The sequence below is a fragment of the Notamacropus eugenii genome, chromosome 2, assembly GCF_028372415.1.
Source record: "Notamacropus eugenii isolate mMacEug1 chromosome 2, mMacEug1.pri_v2, whole genome shotgun sequence".
Lineage (NCBI taxonomy): Eukaryota > Metazoa > Chordata > Mammalia > Diprotodontia > Macropodidae > Notamacropus > Notamacropus eugenii.
In genome coordinates this window covers 34816978-34836771 of record NC_092873.1, presented here as the reverse complement: position 1 = coordinate 34836771, position 19794 = coordinate 34816978, and the positions used below count along the sequence as shown (strand labels likewise).

General features: G+C 41.2%; 1 pseudogene; it reads right to left on the bottom strand.

The window, feature by feature from the left end:
• Nucleotides 1-19794, bottom strand: part of LOC140522607 (galectin-9-like) — a 98219-nt pseudogene that overhangs the window by 3283 nt on the left and 75142 nt on the right.

The following is a 19794-nucleotide window of genomic DNA, read 5'->3' as shown; positions in this document are numbered from 1 at the left end:
AGTTTATTTAAGCCTTCAAGAGTAGGGAGTTTTGGGGGGAGGAGCCAACATGATTGAGTAGAAAGACGCATATACTGCAACACTTCCCCCACAGCCCACAAAATATCTGTGAAAAATGGCTCTCAACAAATTCTAGAGCAGCATAAGCCACAGAACAACAAAGTTAAAGAGGTTTTTCAGTCAAAGGTAACCTGGGAGGCCAACAGGAAAGGTCTATCTCACAGGACACTGAGTGGAGCTGAAGCCAGCCCTAGCCACAGGGCACTGGGAGGAACAGGACTTGAAGAGAACTCCAGAGCAGAATTCCCAGCAAGGAGGGTCCCAGATCCCTCAACCCAAAAGCGATAAAGAAAGCACCAAATGTCAGTGTGGGAGGGATTTCCCAGCTGGGCAAGAGGGGAATGGGGTTCCCTGAGCACCAGCCCAAGGTGGCAGCAGCAGCAGCAGCAGGAGACAGGAGGATACAGTGGCAGAAGAAGCAGCCTGGGTCCACTGTCCAAGTAGGTCAGCTTAAAGCCTCTGGCGGAATTGAGCAGCTGAATTGAACCTTGGTCCTGAGTGGTAGCACCACCACCACCCAAAGACCCAGGGGGAGTTGAGCAGCTGATCTGATTCTCAGCCTTGGGCTTAGTACTGGGAAGAGGAGGGACACCTGGACCCTCCTCTTGACAAAGGATTCAGAAGTCAAGTAACTGGCTGGGAGAATTCTCAAAAAGGGGGGAAAAAGGCCATAGAAGGTTCCTTTCTTGATGAACAACTGTCTCCTTTTATCCTTTCTGATGATGAAGAACAAGGCATACTGTCAGAAGAAGTCAAAGCCTCTGCCTCTAGTACCTCCCAAATGAATATTAAATAAGCTCAGGCCATAGAAGAGCTTGACAAGTGGGTCAGCAGCCTCCTAAAGGACAGTCAAAAAATGCTTCGGAAATTAACACGTTTAAAAATAGTCTAACTCAATTGGAAAAAGAGGTCCAAAAAGCCAATGAGGTGAAAGAGGCTTTGAAAAGCAGAATTAGCCAAATAGAAAAGAAGGTTCAAAAGCTGACCGAACAAAACATTTCTTTAAAAGACAGAATCGAGTTCAGGGAAGGTAATGACTATGAGATAAACCAAGAAGTTAGAAAGCAAATCCAAAAGATTGAAAAAATAGAAGATAATGTGAAACATCTCATTGGAAAAACAACTGACCTGGAAAACAGATCCAGGAGAGACATTTGAAAAATTATGGGACTACCTGAAAGCCATGGTCAAAAAAAGAGCCGAGCATTATCCTCCATGAAATTATCAAGGAAAACTGCCCTGATATTCTAGAACTAGAGGGAAAAATAAATATTGAAACAGTCCACAGATCACCTCCTGAAAGAGACCCCACTATAGAAACTTCTAAGAATGTTGTGGCCAAATTTCAGAGTTCCCAGGTGAAGAAGAAAATATGGCAAGCAGCTAGAAAGAAACAATTCAAGTATTGTGAAAATACAATCAGCACAACACAGGATCTTGAAGCTTGTACATTAAGGGATTGAAGGGCTTGGAATAGGATATTCCAGAAGTCAAAGGAACTGAGATTAAAACCAAGAATCACCTACCCAGCAAAACTCAGTGTAATAGTTCAAAGGAATAAATGGTCATTCAGTGATGTAGAGGACTTTCAAGCATTCACGATGAAAAGACCAGAGCTTAAAAGAAAATTTGACTTTCAAACACAAGAGTCAAGAGAAGCATGAAAAGGTAACAGGAAAAAGAAGTCATAAAGGACTTTCTAAAGCTGAACCGTTTACATTCCTACAAGGAAAGATAATATTTGTAACTCTTGAGACTTTTCTCAGTATTTGGGTAGGTGGAGGGATTATACACACACTCACACACACACACACACATACACACTACAGGTTGAATTGAATCAGAAGAGACGATATCCATAAAAAAATAAATAAAATAGAAATTAAGGGTTGAGGGAGACAAATACTGGCAGGAGAAAGTGAGAAATGGAATGGGGCAGGGTATAATTCATAAAAGAGATAAGAAAAATTTTGTTCAATGGAGGAGAAAAGGGAGAAGTTGAGGGGGGAAAAGTGAAGCTTACTCTCTTGACACATAACTTAAGGAGGGAATCACATGCTCACTCAATTTGGTATGAAAATCTATCTTACCCTACAGTAAAATAGGGGAGGAGGGGACAAGTGGGGTGGGAGGGATGATAGAAGGGTGGACATATGGGAGGAGGGAGTAACTAGAAGTTAACACTTTTGAGAAGGGACCAGGTCAAATGAGAGAATAAAGAAAAGGGGGGGAGGACAGGTTAGGTTAGATGGCAGCATAGTTAATATTACACAACATGAATATTATGGAAGTTTTTTGCAAAACCACACATATATAGCCTGTATTGAATTGCTTTCCTTCTCATTGGGGAAGGGTAGGAAGAGAAGAAGGGAGAGAAGTTGGAATTCAAAGTATTAGAAATCAATGTTGAGAATTATTATAGAATATAACTAGGAAATAAGAAACACAGGTAATGGGTAAATAGAAATTTACCTTGCCCCACAAGAAAAGAGAGAGGATGAGGATAAGGGAAGTATGAGGTGTGGTATAAAGGAGGGTATACTGAGGAAAGGGGTAATCAGAATGCAAAGTACCGTGGGGTGGGAGGAGGGGAGACATGGGGAGAAAAATTGGAGCTCAAAATTATGTGAACATAACTGTTGAAATCTAAAAATAAATAACTACAATAAAATTAAAAAAAACAAACTTTTTTAAAAAGGGAGTTTAAAAGGGGAGTTTAAAATTCAGAGACTGATTGAAAGTTTATGGGAAAAAATATTAATCCAGTTTACACAATAAATCAGGGTGAAAGTTCAAATTTAACTCACTAGTGAGGAATTTCTATTTATTTAAGAGGAAATAATCAAGCTATAAGACTCAGGATTGCATTAGAAAGTAGAATGAAAATTAATGGTGTAATGAGTGAAATGGCAGGCTTAGGGGAATGGGTTCTGTGTCACACACCACACAGTTATTGAACACACACACAGACTGATCATGGGGTAATCTTTTCTAAAATCCTGCTCTGCAAGCCTTGTGGGTTCTATCTTTACATTACTCTGACAGGTCCCATAGTCTCCACTTAACCCGCATTCAGACTCTTCTAATACATCAATCTCCTTACATTCAGCCTCTCCTCTTTCCAGCCCAATCTCCACAGATCAACAAAAATAGTTTTCCTAAGGCATAGGTCTCAGTCTGGCAGTATCACGCTCAAGAATAACTAGTGATTCCTTATGATTTCTAGGATTATATGGAAATTCCTTAGCCTATTGTTTATAACCCTGTATAGTCTGACTTTAAGAGAATTTTTCAACCTTTTTTCATAACAATCCTTTCCAGAGTGAAGCATCTCTATGCCCTCGTCCACACTCATGTGAACTGTGTGCCTAGAATGTGTGCTCTCCTCATTTCTTGCTGGTAGAAGCCATAGCTTCCTTACAAGTTCAATTCAGATGCCACGTTTTTTATAGGCAATGTTCCCAGTTCCTAGAACTTTCTGCCTTTCTAAATTCTTTTTGCATTGACTTTTCTGTGAACATGTTCTATCCCTAAGTAGAAGTTCCTTGAAGGCTGAGAATATTTTGGTTTTGTCTTTGTATCCAACATGCCCAGAATGGTGTCTTATACCCAGTAGGTGATTAAGGCTTGTCTAATTGAATGGGTTTAGGGATAAGCTTCACTAGGAAAAATCCTGTCTGAAGCAAGAATCAGAACACACACCCTTTCTGTGATCCCCAGCTCTGGGTTCATGATCTGTTGTGTCAACCCTTCCTTCTTTGAGTAGAGGTAGTTGTTAAAGGAAATGAGCCCATGAAAATACCTGGTTTATGAAAGCTCCATCAATGAAACTATCAGTTGTTTGTTATGGAGTCACTTGATGGAACTAGAATAATGAAAATTGATAGGGAACTCACTCTGGCCTGATTATAGCCCCAAACTCAGCACTGAAAGACAAAGGGCAATGACCACTGGTGGTAAGGGGTATTACCCAATGGGCTCTCAGCTTGGAAAAGAAAAATAGATGATGGAGGAGACTTGTTCTGACCTGGATGCGGACGCAGGATAGGGACACTATGCCATTGATCACAATGATGTTTACACATTTCAAAGGCATCTGGTGCTGATACTGGACAAAATGGGTCCCATTCACAGTCACCTGCCAAGAGAAGGAAGCTGCATTAGCAAGAAATCCAGTGGCATGTTGGGAGCCCCAGTGATGAGTACTTTGAGGTTGGATCTGCATCCACTCAATGCCACACTCATCATTCCTCCAGAACCTAGGAACAGCTCAGAATTGTAAGGCTGTTCCTGAAAGAAGTATGATTGAGCCTCCATCATCAATGCCAATAGATAGCATCCATGACATGGATGAATGGAAATGGTGAGTAAACCAAAGATTGTCTCCATTCACATAGCAGATACTCTACATTCCTGCCATCTTGACTTCACCCTGCTACTGATGCTTACTTTTTCATCTCCCTATCACCCCCATTTCCATCTCCCTTGCAGCTCTGGAACCATAATCAAATCTGTGCTGGTACTGGAAAAGTAAATGTGTGTCCGATGACTCATTTTACCATACCTGTTTTATTTTCCAAAAAAAATCCCTCTGTCTCCACCACCATTTATATATGTGTATATTTATGTGTGTGTATATATAAAATGTATCTGTGTATGTATATGTATGTCCACGTATGTCTAAGTTATAGCTATGTAAATATGAATTTTATATATTATACTACCTATAAAATATATTATATATTATGTAATAGTCTAATATAATTATATGTCATATACAATCATAGGTGATACTAAATATAAAAATATCAGTAATATATTAATATTTATATGAACATGAAATTTATTTTTATATAATATTTATATAGAACTTTTGTACATTATCTATAATTTCATATGTTTTTTCCTCCCTCCCTTAAAATATATGCTCCTTGCAGTCAGGGAATGTCTTGTTTTTGTATTTGTAAAAAAGTGTGGCATACAATAAATGTTTAATAAATACTTCCCCTTTTTATTTTCTTAAATCTTGCCTTACTTCTTTATATGTAAAAACACAGCCTATATGCTATATTTAATTGATATCTTTTGCTTTTGTATCACATTCATTTCCCAACTTATCTTGCTATCTCCTATTGAGAAAGCAATCTCTTTTAGTAAAAAGTGAAAAAGATGGGATAAAAATCCTACTTGTTTATATTTTTAAAAACCTAACACTATACACAGTGTTGCACACCCAGAGTCTCCCACCACTGCAAAGAAACAGAGCAAAGGCAGAGAAAATACCTCCTCATAGCTCCTCATTGCAACCAAGTTTGGTCATCATTTCCCACCATTCAGAATGAATTGTTTGGTTCTCAATCTTCCTTTTTAAATTGTTGTAGTCATTCTATATATTGCTTTCCTGGTTCTGCTTGCCTCTTTCTGCATCCATTCCTATAAGCCTTCTCATGCTTCTCTGCATTCAACATCAATATCATAAAATTCCATTGTGTTCAGTCCCAACAATATTCCACTGCACACTTACACCACAATAATATTTGATTTTGTCATTTACTCATACATTTTCTTAAAAATTTACAATAGGCTCTCTTACTAATTCAATCTGCTTTGGGCTCATTTTAAAATGAGATTGTGCTCCTTTCATGTATGGCAGGTGACAGGGGGAAACCACGTGAAGGAAAGTTAGCCTCAGACTATGGACAAGTTGCTTGACCTTTGCCTCAGTTTCCTCATCTGTCAAATGGCGATAAGAGGAAGACCTACCTCTCAAGTTTTTAGTGAGGATCACATGAAATAATTCAAAAGTGTGCAGCATACTCCTGGCACATAGTTGGCATTTAATAATTACCTCTTTCCTTCCTTTCTCTGAAAGAAATAGGTGATTGTGGAGGTAGAGCACTGGCCCTGGAGTCAGAAAGACCTGAGTTCAAATCTGGCCTCAGGGGAAGAGCCAACATGGCACAGTAGAAAGATACACATATGCTAGCTCCTAACGCACAGCCCATAAATTACCTGTAAAGAAGAACTCCCAACAAATTCTGGAGCAGCAGAAGCCACAGAACAACGGAGCAGAGGAGATTTCTGTTTCAGAGAGCCCTGAAAAACCAACGAAAGGTCCGTCACGCACCAGACCCGGAGGAGAGCCCAGCCCTGAATTAGCCACAGCACCGAGGAGAGCAGATCCGAGCAAGCTTCAGGGACAGAATCTCCAGTGGCCGCATGGGTCCCTCCACCCACAGGTGCCAATGGTCAGAGAAAGCATCTTTTCAGCTCTCCAAGAGGGGAGTGGAGGTCCCCATGACTCAGGCCCCCTTGGGAGCCAGCAGCAGAGGCAGCAGCAGACAAGGGTTCCCAAACGAGGCAGGAGCCCAGATGCATGGTTGAAGGTCTCTGCATAAACCCCTGAGGGAACTGAGCCCTGTGTGGCGGCCCTGCCCCCACCTGAGCACCTGAACTTAATCTCAACTGAATAGGAGCCCCGCCCATGCTGAAAGCCCTGAGGCTGAGAAGCAGCATTTGAATCTCAGACCCCAAGCACTGGCTGGGCGGATCTTGAGGCAAGGTGGGTGTGAAGAGGAAGCTCAGAAGTCAATTCACTGGCTGAGAAAATGGCCAGAAAAGGGGAAAAAAAATAAGACTATAGAAGGTTACTTTCTTGGTGAACAGATATCTCCTCCCATCCTTTCTGATGAGGAAGAACAAGGCTTACCATCAGGGAAAGACACAGAAGTCAAGGCTTCTGTATCCCAAACATCCGAAATAAATATTTCATGGGCTCAAGCCATGGAAGAACTCAAAAGGATTTTGAAAATCAGGTTAGAGAGGTGGAGGAAAAACTGGGAAGAGAAATGAGAGAGATGCAAGAAAAGCATGAAAAGCAGGTCAACACCTTGCTAAAGGAGACCCAAAAAAAATGCTAAAGAAAATAACACCTTGAAAAATAGGCTAACTCAGTTGGCAAAAGAGGTTCAAAAAGCCAATGAGGAGAAGAATACTTTCAAAAGCAGAAATAGCCAAGTGGAAAAGGAGTTTCAAAAGCTCACTGAAGATAATAGTTCTTTCAAAATTAGAATGGAACAGATGGAGGCTAATGACTTTATGAGACACCAAGAAATCACAAAACAAAACCAAAAGAATGAAATAATGGAAGATCATATGAAATATCTCATTGGAAAAACAACTGACCTGGAAAATAGATCCAGGAGAGACAATTTAAAAAATATGGGACTCCCTGAAAGCCATAATCAAAATAAAAACCTAGACATCATCTTTCATGAAATTATCAAGGAAAACTGCTCTGATATTCCAGAACCAGAGGGCAAAATAAGTATTCAAGGAATCCACAGATCACCACCTGAAAGAGATCCAAAAAGAGAAACTCCTAGGAACATTGTGGCCAAATTCCAGAGTTCCCAGGTCAAGGAGAAAATATTGCAAGCAGCTAGAAAGAAACAATTCAAGTATTGTGGAAATACAATCAGGATTACACAAGATCTAGCAGCTTCTACAATAAGGAATCAAAGGGCGTGGAATATGATATTCCAGAAGTCAAAGGAACTAGAACTAAAACCAAGAATCACCTACCCAGCAAAACTAAGCATAATACTTCAGGGGAAAAAATGGTCTTCCAATGAAATACAGGACTTTCAAGCATTCTTGATGAAAAGACTAGAGCTGAAAAGAAAATTTGACTTTTAAACACAAGAATGAAGAGAAGCATGAAAAGGTAAACAGCAAAGAGAAATCATAAGGGACTTTACTAAAGTTGAACTGTTTACATTCCTACATGGAAAGACAATATTTGTAACTCTTGAAACTTTTCAGTATCTGGGTAGTTGATGGGGTTACACACACACACACACACACACACACACACACACACACACACATGCACACACAGAGAGACAGAGAGCACAGAGTGAATTGAATAGGATGGGATCATATCTTAAAAAAAACGAAATTAAGTGGTTAGAGAGATATATTGGGAGGAGAAAGGGAGAAATGGAATGGGGTAAATTATCTCTCATAAAAGAAGCAGGCAAAAGACTTTTTAGTGGAGAGAAAAAGGGGGGAAGTGAGAGAAAAACATGTAGTTTACTCTCATCACATTTGACTAAAAGAAGGAATAAAATGCACACTCATTTTGGTATGACAACCTATCTTATAATACAGGAAAGTGGGGGAGAAGGGGATAAGCAGGGGTGCAGTGGGGGGGTGGGGAGGATGGAAGGGAGAGCAATGGGAGGAGGGAGCAATTTGAAGTCAACACTGTTGGGGAGGGACAGGATCAAAAGAGAGAATAGAAGCGATGGGGGCAGGATAGGATGGAGGGAAATATAATTACTCTTACACAACACGGCTATTATGGAAGTCATTTGCAAAATTACACAGACATGGCCTATATTGAATTGCTTGCCTTCCCAAAGGGAATGGGTGGGGAGGGAGGGATGAAGAGAAGTTGGAACTCAAAGTTTTAGGAACAACTGTCGAGTATTGTTCTTGCTACTAAGAAATAAGAAATACAGGTAATGGGGTATAGAAAGTTATCTTGCCCTACAGGACAAAAGAAAAGATGGGGATAAGGGAAGGGAGGGATGTTAGAAGAAAGGGCAGACTGGTGATAGTGGCAATTAGAATGCTTGGAGTTTTGGGGTGGGGGGAGGGGAGAAAAGGGGAGAAAATTTGGAACCCAAAATTTTGTGGAAATGAATGTTAAAAGTTAAATAAATAAATTTTTTTAAAAAATCATATCTGGCCTCAAATAATTACTAGTTGTATGATCCTGAGCAAATCCCATAACTTCTTTCTTCTTCAAAAAGGGAATGACAATAGCACCTCTAAGGCAGGGTTATTGTGAAAAACAAAAGAGACAATATTTGTGGAGTGCTTAACACAGAAAGCATCTTAGTGGAAGGAGATGAGGAGGAAGGGAAAAGAGGGAGGTTATGGTGAATGACTTCAATTTTTTTTTTCTAAAATATGAAGTAAGGTTCTCAGTTAAGAGACTTAGAGGAGGAGGAGCCAGGGGAGGTTTGTGGAGGGAGGAAAAATCTCAGAAGAGCTTCTGGGAAGAATTGGAAAATGAATTGATAATAGCACTACAATAGGATTGCCTAACAGCAGTGAGGGCCCAGTTGAGATTGTGTGACATAAATTGGCAGTGGACCCAGTCACAAAGGATGTGTGATTTTTCTCCATCTTTACTGAGCAACACATGTGATCTAAGGCTGAAGCTTGATAGTTAATAATCCATGATAAGGTAAGGAGCCTAGTGATTCAAGAAAGGAGGAAAGTGTAGAGTTCAAATTGTTGCCTAGGGGGTCAAACTGGGGAAAAGCAGAGAGGGAGAGAGAGACAGACAGAGGTGAAGAGAGAGGGGGAGGGGAAGAGAGAGAGCGCATGTGCTAGCACCGTAGTAGGCCATGAAAGATTTTCCTTTCCCCATTTAAGAAAGAGGAGATAGGAATGTTTGAGGGGAGCAGATTGGTGGCAGATAATGAGAGCACAGTAGAGAGAAGGGAGTTGACAGTCATTGTACTGGAAAAGATGGGAGGAGATGGGGCCAATGGTATAGGATGTGGGGATTGACCTTGGCAAGGGGAAGACACTGTAAAATAATGGGATGAAGAAAAGGCAGGTGATAGAAAGGGGTTTTGAGATGAAGAAAAGGGAAGAGGACAGCATTCACATAGCAGATGAACTCAGTTTCCCAGTGGAGGATGAGTTCAAGCCCTCAGCTAAGAGGAAGAAGAGAGGGGAGAATGTGTGAAACATGAGGAGAGAAGTGTTTCTCTGGGCAATGGGATGGTGAATCTACTGGAGAGCAGTAAAAGGACTGCATTGCTGCAAGGAAAATCCACTTGAGCTTAGATAACATGAATGTATAATAACCACAGTCAGCATAGTTTCCAGATTTTGTCTCCCTTTTCCCCTCTTTCACTATTTCTTCTAGATTTGTTCAACAGAACATGAGTAGGAGAAGAAGAAGTGAAAGATACAACAATTTGTAATAGAGGGAAAGAACAAGAAGGTTAGGAATTCAAAAGTAGAGGACTGCCTAACTACAAGGTTGGGATTTGGAAGACAGAAGAGACATCAGAGTAGGAGTAATGGCCTGAGAGAGAACCAAAACGTGGAGGGACTGGAGGAGTTGGAGGGCAAAGAAGAGGTTTAAGAGTGAAGCACAGGGAGAGATGAAAAGATAGGAGGTTATGGTTTGGGAGTGAGATGTCTGAGCTACTGAAGAGCAAAATGCAAGCCTTGTGAGTGCTGGTGACCTCTAAGGATAGTCAAGGTGAATTGGAGGTTGTAGCCTTTGAGGAGATTGAGGAAGTGGAGAGAGAAGTGAAGAGAAATAAACATAATGGTCATTCTTCAATCTCCAAGAGGACCAAAAAGACATCACCATGATAAAGTGAAGTTTAAGTGTGCATGATTGTGACTGATCCCAGACCAATAGAAGCTCAGAATGCTCTGCCACATATTGGGCACGGATTCCATGTGAACATTTGGGGTGCATACTCCAAATTTGGGCATTCTATGTTTTGTTTGTGCTCTTTCCATTCTGCTTTGCTCATAGAGGACAGCACCTTTTCTTATATGGGCAGGCCGTGCTGAGTCGTCCTGTGCCACTGCCTCCCATGTCACACAGTCTAATCCAAAGTTCTTCAGAGAGATCTTGAGAGTCTTTGTATCACTTCTTCTGACCACCATACAATTGTCTGTCCCACGCAAGTTCTCCATAAAACAGTCTTTTTGGTAAGAATACATTTTCATTTGAACAACGTAGCAATCCCATCAGAATTGCGCTCTCCAAAGCACAGTTTGAATACTTGACAGTTTAGTCTGAGCAAGGACTTCACTGTCTGATACCTTATCCTACCAGGTGGTTTTCAGAATCTTCCTAATACAGTTCAAAGGGAAGCGATTTAGTTTCTTGGCATGGCACTAGTAGACTGTCCATATTTCACAGGTATACAATGATGAGATCAACACAATAGCTCCGTAGACTTTCAGTTACTAGTAAGTCTAATACATCTTCTCTGTCCAACTTTTCTTTGGAGCCTCCGAAACAGTGAGCTAGCTCTGGCAATGGGTGTGTCAATTTCATTTTGTCAATGTGCATATCCCTGAAAAGTATACTACCGAGGTAAGTGAACTTATCCACAGCACTCAGAACTTCTCTATTCATTGTACACGATGCTTTCACATATGGATGATGTGGTGGCGGCTGATGGAGCACCTGTGTTTTCTTGCTGTTAATTATTAGACCAAAATTAGCACAGGCAGAAGAGAATTGATCCATATGTGGTTGCATCACAGCTTCAGAGGTTACATTAAGTGCACAATCATCTGCAAACAGAAAATCATGCACCAACACTCCCTCCACTTTGGTCTTGGCTTGTAGCCTTTTCAAATTGAAGAATTTACTATCAGTACAATAGTTGACTTTGATGCTGTGTTCATTCTCATTGAATGCATTTGACAACATGGCTTAAAACATTATGCTAAAAAGCATGGGAGCAAGCACACAGCCCTGTTTCACTCCACTGGTGAGCACGTGAGCATTGTCCACTATCCAGAACCCGGGCAAGCATGCCATCATGAAATTGATGTACAATACTCATGAACTTCTTTGGTCAACCCAATTTTGGTATAATTTTCCATAAGCTTTTATGACTAACAATGTAAAAGGCCTTGGTCAGATCTACAAATGTTATACATAGACCTCTCTTCTGCTCCTGGCATTTCTTCTGGAGTTGTTGGGCAGCAAACATGATATTGACTGTTCCTCGGCCCTTTCTGAAGCCACACTGGCTCTCTGGTGGATGACTTGTCTTCCAGGTGAAGGATTAGCCCTATTAAAGACACCAAGAATCTTGCCAGCAAGGACTAAGAGAGAGACACTCCTGTGATTGTCACAGGACAATCGATTTCCTTTACTTTTATAGAGATGGGCAGTGGAGGCATCCTTGAACTTCTGGGAGATAACCAACTCTTGCCGTATAACCTGGACAATTTCAGTCAGCTTTTGTATGAGCAATGGTCCCCCTACCTGGTAAATCCTGGGTGGAATAGAATCAGCACCAGGTAGTTTGCCACATAAAAGGAGTCTAATGGCTCTCAAAATTTCTTCTTCACTTGGAAGTTCAGCTAGGGAGGGACTGAATTCCACCTGAGGTAAATGGTCATTGTTTTCAGTAAGAGTTAATGATGGTCTGTTGAGAACGCTATGGAAATGTTCAGCCCACCTCTCTAGGATCTTGTTCTTATCACTAATCAGTGTGACTCCATCAGCACTGAGGAGTTGTGATGCACTTTAGGTTTTTGGTCCATAAGTAGCTTTTAGGGATTCATAAAAACACTTTTGATTGTTACTATCAGCATGAAACTGAATTTCATCTGCCTTCTTACTGAGCCAGGAATCTTGCATCTCTCTAAACTTTGCTTGTACTTTACTCTAATGGAATTAAATGCTTCCTTCTTAGAGATGAATGAACTATCCTAGTGGTCAATTCTGTGGAGTTCTCATTTTTCATTTAGCAGCTTCTGAATTTCTCCATCATTTACATCAAACCACTCTTGGTTTTTGTGGGGGTTCTGACCGAGATGAGCAAATGCAGTGCTGTACCAAATTGCTGAAAGGTGCCCATTCCTTTCCTGCTGCACTGTTGCCAACTGTGTGTTGGCTCAACTTTCCCTCAAAGTTAGCAACAAACTGTCCACAGCTCAGAGGAGAACTGTAATTTGTTGACACTAATTCTTCTGGCAGTCATTTTGCCTTGGCAGTGGCACTTTTGGTAAATGTGAATATTTGGCTCTGAAAGGATAAGTCTATCATCAGTCCAGCACTCTGTACCACACATTATCTTCATCACTCTCACATCTTGTGTGTCTCTCCTTTTTCCAATCACATAATCTATTAGATGCTAATGTTTTCTACAAGGGTGCATCCATGAAGTTTTTCATGGATCCATGGACCATGAGGGTCTTCCCCTCCCAATCTGATTTTTTTAATTCATCCCTTGAGTAACTTATAGAAGCTTATTCATTGAATGGGTATATCTCACTCAAAGTGAGAATGTGATATAACCTTATCCTGAAAGGGCCAGGGTCACACCTAACATCCTGGGCCATCTGTAGTCATCTTGATGAATATAAGGCCACTGGACCCAGGTGGCTGAGGAGGAGAAAGGGAGGCTGATGACCTTGCACAGCTGTCTTTCACTGAAATCAAAGTCAATTTCAAGTCATGTCATCTGAATATCGTGGTCGTCTTCAAGAGTGAAGGAAAAACAATAACAACAAATTCAATTTAAATGAGGCAGAGTTGCCCAAAGTCATCAGCCTCATTCTCTCCTCCACAGCCATCATAGTCCAGTGACAGTACAGAATTAAGGCAACTGGTGATGACTGAAGATGGAGTTGATTACCTTGGCATCTTTAGTGTCTAACCAAGTTCTAAGCACTCCACATTGCCTGCTTTGGCTGACCTCATGGTCATTGAAACAAATAGTTTTCTTCCACCAATTCCACCAGGAGAATTCTTCACATTCTTGGGATAGACACTCCCCTAACTCACCAATGGGTTTGAACCCCTTTGGTTACCCTCAACCTGGTTTGGTCCGTCTGCCGAAATGGTTTACCTGGGTATGGCCTGGGTGTAGGGTGTGTTCAGGGAGGACCAGAACCTTTGCCAAGCCCTTTTCAGGGCTTCTTTCCACCTTTGCTGTCCACCTTTTCCACCTAGCTCTCACTTGTGGGTCCAAGAAGCTGCAGCACGTGCAGTGGCCACACCCTGGTATCATACAATAGTACAGATGGGAACTGAACAGAGCGGAGATTTCTGAGGAACCATCATTTCCTTGTTCTTAAAAAGCTTTATCTTTTTTAAATATAGCCAAAGATTATATCCAGTTTCTTGGCTTCCACATCACATTGTTGAGCCTTCAAGTTAAACTTTCAGTCGACTAAGAGCCCCAGATCTTTCTCAGAAAAACTGCCACCTAATCAAGCCTTTTCCATCTTGTACTTCCAAAACTGATTTTTTTTTTTTTTTGGTGGAGAAGGTCCCAGATACTCTTACTTGTAGCCCCAAGATCTTTCCTCACTACATCACCCTATCATTTCTCTAAGTGAAAGAAATTTGAAAAGGTGCTTTATTTACTTTGAAGCCTGTACTCTGGACCTGAAAACTAATTTCAAAAGGTGCCCCCCCCCCCCTGAAAGGCATGGACATTATCTTCTCTTTCAACCAGGAACCATTCTGCTTTATGTTGCACATTACGTAGCCACCATCTCGAAAACGAGGGTTGAAATGGAAGGGAATAACATTTCTACTTGTTCCAGACCAAAAATCCACATAGAAATTAGTCTAGGAGTCAAGAAAATAAGACCAGTTACTGAATGCTGAGGATTCTTCTTAGCCTTAGAGTCTGTCCTTTCCCTTTCACTATTTTTTTGCTTTCCTTTTTTCTTTGTAACACTTTTTTCCTGATGTTTTCTTGCTTTAAATACCTACACTTGGAAGTGTGAGTCTTGTTCTCTCTAAGCTCTCCTAAATCACATCCAAACATAAAGGGAGATGGAGACAGAGATAGACACATAGAAAGACATTCCTTCTCTTCAGTGATTCTCTCCTGGACAATGGCTGCAGTGACTGGGCTGGAATCATGTTTGGTTCTTTGGGGTACTGCTAATCCCAAGGCTCTTGGATATAGAACTTTGAGCGGTTTCTTTCAAGATCTGGGGGCTGATGGTGGTCAAGGTGGTAGTGGTAGTTTGACTCCCTATCTCTCCCTCATTTCTTAAATAAATATTGATGATCCAAAGAGGCAGTTAGGTTGCCCAGTGGATGGAATGCTGAGCATAGAATCAGCATGGTCTGAGCTTAAATCTGGTCTGAGACAGTTACTAGCTTTGTGACCTTGGGCACGTTACTTACTTCTGTTTGCCTCAGTTTCCTTATCTGTAAAAGGAGATGGAGAAGGAAAGCAACTTAGGCCAGATTTGAACTAAGGAAGATGAGTCTTCCTGTCTTGATGCCTTGTGCTCTATCCAGTGAACCACCTAGCTGCCTAAACTCACTCTTGGTATCATACATAGAGAGCTAGGAGAGACATGACAGATTATCAACTCCATTTTATAGAAGAAGAAATTGGAAACTCAACAAAAGGCAATGACTTGATCAAGGACATACAGTTAAGTAGTCAGGCTGGGATTTCAACATGTCTTCTGATTCTGGGCACAGAGACTCAGTAGTCTTTCCCCAGGCCTCCTTCACAGTCCCTCTGGAGGTGGTCATATGACCAGGCTTCAGTGATTGTTGGGTGGGAGGGTAGATTTGATGACACAGAAACATTTTTTATTTCCATTATGGAAAGATGGTGTACTTCTGCACTCATGTCCTTAACATGCATAGGTGGTTAGCCCATGGTCAATAGCTCACTATATTAGATGGCTAATTAGAGCCAAGAATTTATTTATTTACCACCAACTATGCGCAGAGCACAGAACTAGATGCTGGCAGAGATACAAAATTTAGTTCATATATGGTCCCTTCCCTCATGTATTTTACAGTAGACCAATAATGAGACTCAATTCCCAAGTTTTAGTTTGCATGCGGCAGGAGTCAGGTGAAGTTTGACTAGAGAAAATGCTATTTCTTTTCATTTCCATCCAGTTCTCGGCATTCACTCACAGGCTGGCCTGTAATGGATGCCTCTTAATCTGTACCTTTCAGAATCTTAATTTTCTCGTTTCAAGATACCCCCACACCAGATAGTCTTTCTGAACCTGTCCTCCATACTAGGATATCAGAAGTCTCTTCCCCCTCAAATATTCCTTGAGTGGCCATTAAGTCTGCCTCAGGCCAGAAAGACAAGTCCTGCTTTTAACATACATTGGTGCAACTGTCAGGGATAATCTTGGAGTTTTTCTTAAGCCCAAGCCTTCCTGGCTGACTGTGCCTCCAGCTGCTAACCAGTGCCTGGATTTGCAGAGAGTAAGACAAATATTTCTGAATATGTCCAACAGAGCAATTTGCGTTGCTTGTCTCTGTACATTTTTTAACAGGAGTTTTGTTTTCATTTTGATTTTTGCAGTGGGGGGTGCAGAGGGAAGGAGAATTAGGAGGAAGAGAAAATAAACACTGATTTAAAAGATAATGTTTTAAGGCAAGTCAGCTAGAAGGCAAATTCAAACAGTACTGATCATAAGAGGAAAAAATGACTGTTCTATTGACAGTAATCTTGTGTCCATCCTGGAGTCCTCCTTGAATTGGTTCAACAAAGGGCAAAGTCTGAAGAGAGGAAGAGAGATGTAGATGATTTATAGGCCACCAAGGCAAAAAATAATTCCAACTCCAGCCCCCTCAGGCAGCAATAAGGGAAACCTAGAGCAATGCCAAGAAGACAAAGGGGCTGTCCTGCATTTTATCATTTTCCACCAGCTTTACCCAAAGGAATGTCAAGGAGGAGGAGATTCTCTTCTAGATTCTTGGGTCTGCAGTTTTCTCCTCTGAATGATTTGAACCTCCCCCATACCAGGCATTGTGCTAAACACTGAGGATATAAAAGGCAAAAGACAGTTCCTGCCTCGAGGAACTTACAATCTAAAGTGGGAAACAATATATCATTATTTACAGAGCAAGCTATATACTGGATAAGTGGGAAATAGTTAAGAGAGCAGATGCCCAAGAATTAAGAGGGATTGGAAAAGTTTCCTGTAGAAGGTAGGATTTTAGCTGGGATGGAAGAAAGTATAGGACTTCAAGGAAGGATATTACAATTATTCCTGGAATCCTGATAGGGTTACTCTTAAGGGGAGAGGAAGAATTTTTGCTACAAGTCAGTTCCAATTCTTCTTCTGCCATTTTTACTTAGACACCTTTGGGCACATCATAACTTCAAATCTTCAATTTCCATGTTAGAAAACAAGTGAGGAGATCTGTCTCACCCCACCCACAGGGCCTGAGCATGTCTAACCCAAGCTGGGCTCATGTCAGGGTTCTTCCCACATGTCAAGTTCCCAGAGAGGGGAGTGATGAGGGAGGACTAAAGTAGAGAGATGATGTGGAGCAAAGGACTTTGGATTAAGGAAGATCTGAGGTTCAATGATGACTCCAACTCATACTAGCCTGGTGACCCTGAACAAGTCACTGCTCTGGGCCTCGTTTTCCAGGAGGACATGAGGGGAGCTGCTTCCAGCACAGAAAAGAGAATCCTATGCCTTGTGCTGCTGATCTCGTGCATTTGATTTGGGAATACTGATATGGGGAGAATCCGTGTGTTAAAGACAAACTTGACACAGAAGAAAGGTAGCAAGAAAAATGTATTAAAAATGGATTTCAGAGGTGGGAAGGCCTATGTTCCTTCCCCTGAAGGACCAGGTAGCTTCTAGCATGGCCACTGGAAGGACTACGACCAGGTCAGGACAAGGCATTATGCACTTTGGATGTCTCGAGTTACCATCCCCTGCCATGTGAATTCATGTTCTCCTCTGATAGGCTTTCCCTCCAACAACTTATTGAGCATGCCCAGCAGTTTTCTAAACTTAGCCTTACTGTACTAGGTCACCCCACCCCCCCCATCAAGGTGTGGATATAAAACTTACTTCCTGTTTTCCCACACATGGGAACACTTTCCATCCACTCACTTAGGACTTAGGTTCTGGTTCTTAGGAGATAGGTTTTGGAGAGTTGTGTGAGTGGAGGGACTTTCCCTGGGTCACCCAGTCTGTGTGTGTCAGTGGTGGAACTTGAACTCAGATCTTTTGGATCATGAGTCCAGCACCCTTATCACTGAATACAGACATCGTAGTGCAATGGATGGAAGGATGGACATGGAGTCAGAGGATCTGGGTTCACTCCTAGGGCAGCTCTGTCCCTTATTGCCTGTGTGACTTTGATCAAGATTCTTCACACACACACACACACACACACACACACACACACACACACACACACACACACACACGCACTTGCTTACACCTAGGAATGACTTACATATTTCTGTACTGAGAGTGAATCAGATGTCTAAGGTAAAACGTAGAGGTGGGACATGACTCATGGACTAAGACTCCCTTTCTTTAGCTCAGTGACTTTCTTATTATAACATTCCTATCTGGCTCATAGTTCTTTTATTATTATTATTATTTATTTTAAACAGAGTTCATAACTGATAAAGCAATTCAAACTTTTAGTTACGTGAAACTTGTTTTTAAGACATTTACAATAAGGACCACAAAAGAAAAAAAAATTTTTAAAAACTTTAACCAACTGAGACACAAATAATATTTATGTTGCTTACTTCATAAACTCTAGACCTAATTGCCTCCACAGTATTACTAAGAATTAAAGGACCGTAACTTATGTTGTTGGTCTAAAGTCCTATGCCTAATAGCTTAATTTTAGACAACCTCAAATGTTCCCCTACCAACAATCTATAATTGAATAGGTCTGGTATTGAGCTTACAAAACTTTTGATTATAGGAAATTGCCACCAGTAGTAAGGACATTGCAGGGATACAATATCTCCCCAACTTCATGTCAGTTCCAGGCAGGATTAGATTATCCACTTCCATTCAGTGAAGCTTAATGTCTGCTAGGTGTCAGTGGGGAAATTGAGTCTGGAGAATCCCACCTCAGCCCATGCTGAATAGCCACTTTCCCACCCTTCCCCTAAGATCACCTATGAAGTCATACCAGTATCTCATCAGCTTATTGGCATCATGGATTGGAGGCTCAGATCGCCTTTCTTGCTACCCATATCTGGAGTTAGACTCAGAAGAACAGTCATTTAATAGTCCCATAGCATCTAAAAATGGCAAGTTCCAATAACCAGGCTTCAGATATGATTATAGTTTCACTTTGGCTAAGGAACATCTTTTGAGGCAAGTCTTAAGTGGCTTACATGCCTTTCTACGCATGTTCTAGCTCCTGATTAAATGGCAATCATAAAATGAAATTTACCATTAAAACCTTGACTTTTCCATCAATGCCAAATTATACCCAAAGTTACCTTCCTCTAGGAAAGATAGTCTGCAATTCTTTTCTCCAAACTAAAAATGTCATTGATTTATTCTCAGTAATTAATTCAGTCTGCTATTTTAATACTGCTTTAATTGCTTTTACCTCACTTTGTAACATGTCTAATTTTTCTCCCCATCACTCCCCTCCCCCCACTTCCTAATAATACCTTGCTTTCTGATTACTCCTTCCCTCAATGTACCCTCCCCTCCATCACACCCCACCCCTCTCCCATCCCCATCTTCTCTCTTTTCTTGCAGGGCAAGATACATTTCCATACCCCTATGCCTGTAGTTCTTCTTTCCCGATTATATGCAATAAAAATTCTCAACATTCTTTTCTAATACTTTGAATTCCAACTTCTCTCCCTCCCCACCCCCTGCCTTACTGAGAAGGCAAGCAATTCAATACAGACTAAATATGTGTTGTTTTGCAAAAGACTTCCATAATAATCATGTTGTGTAATACTTATTATATTGCCCTCTGACCTCCACTATCCCCCGTTGTTTCCCCCCACACAACTGACCTTGTCCCTTCTTGAAAGTGTTTATTTCAAGTCACTCCCTACTCCCATTTGCCCTCCCTTCTACCATTCCCCTCGCTCCACTTGTCACCTCCTCTCCTACTTTCCTGTGGTGTATATAAATTTTCATATCAAATTTAGTGAGCATATTGTTCCCTCCTTCAGCCACACATGGGGAGAGTAG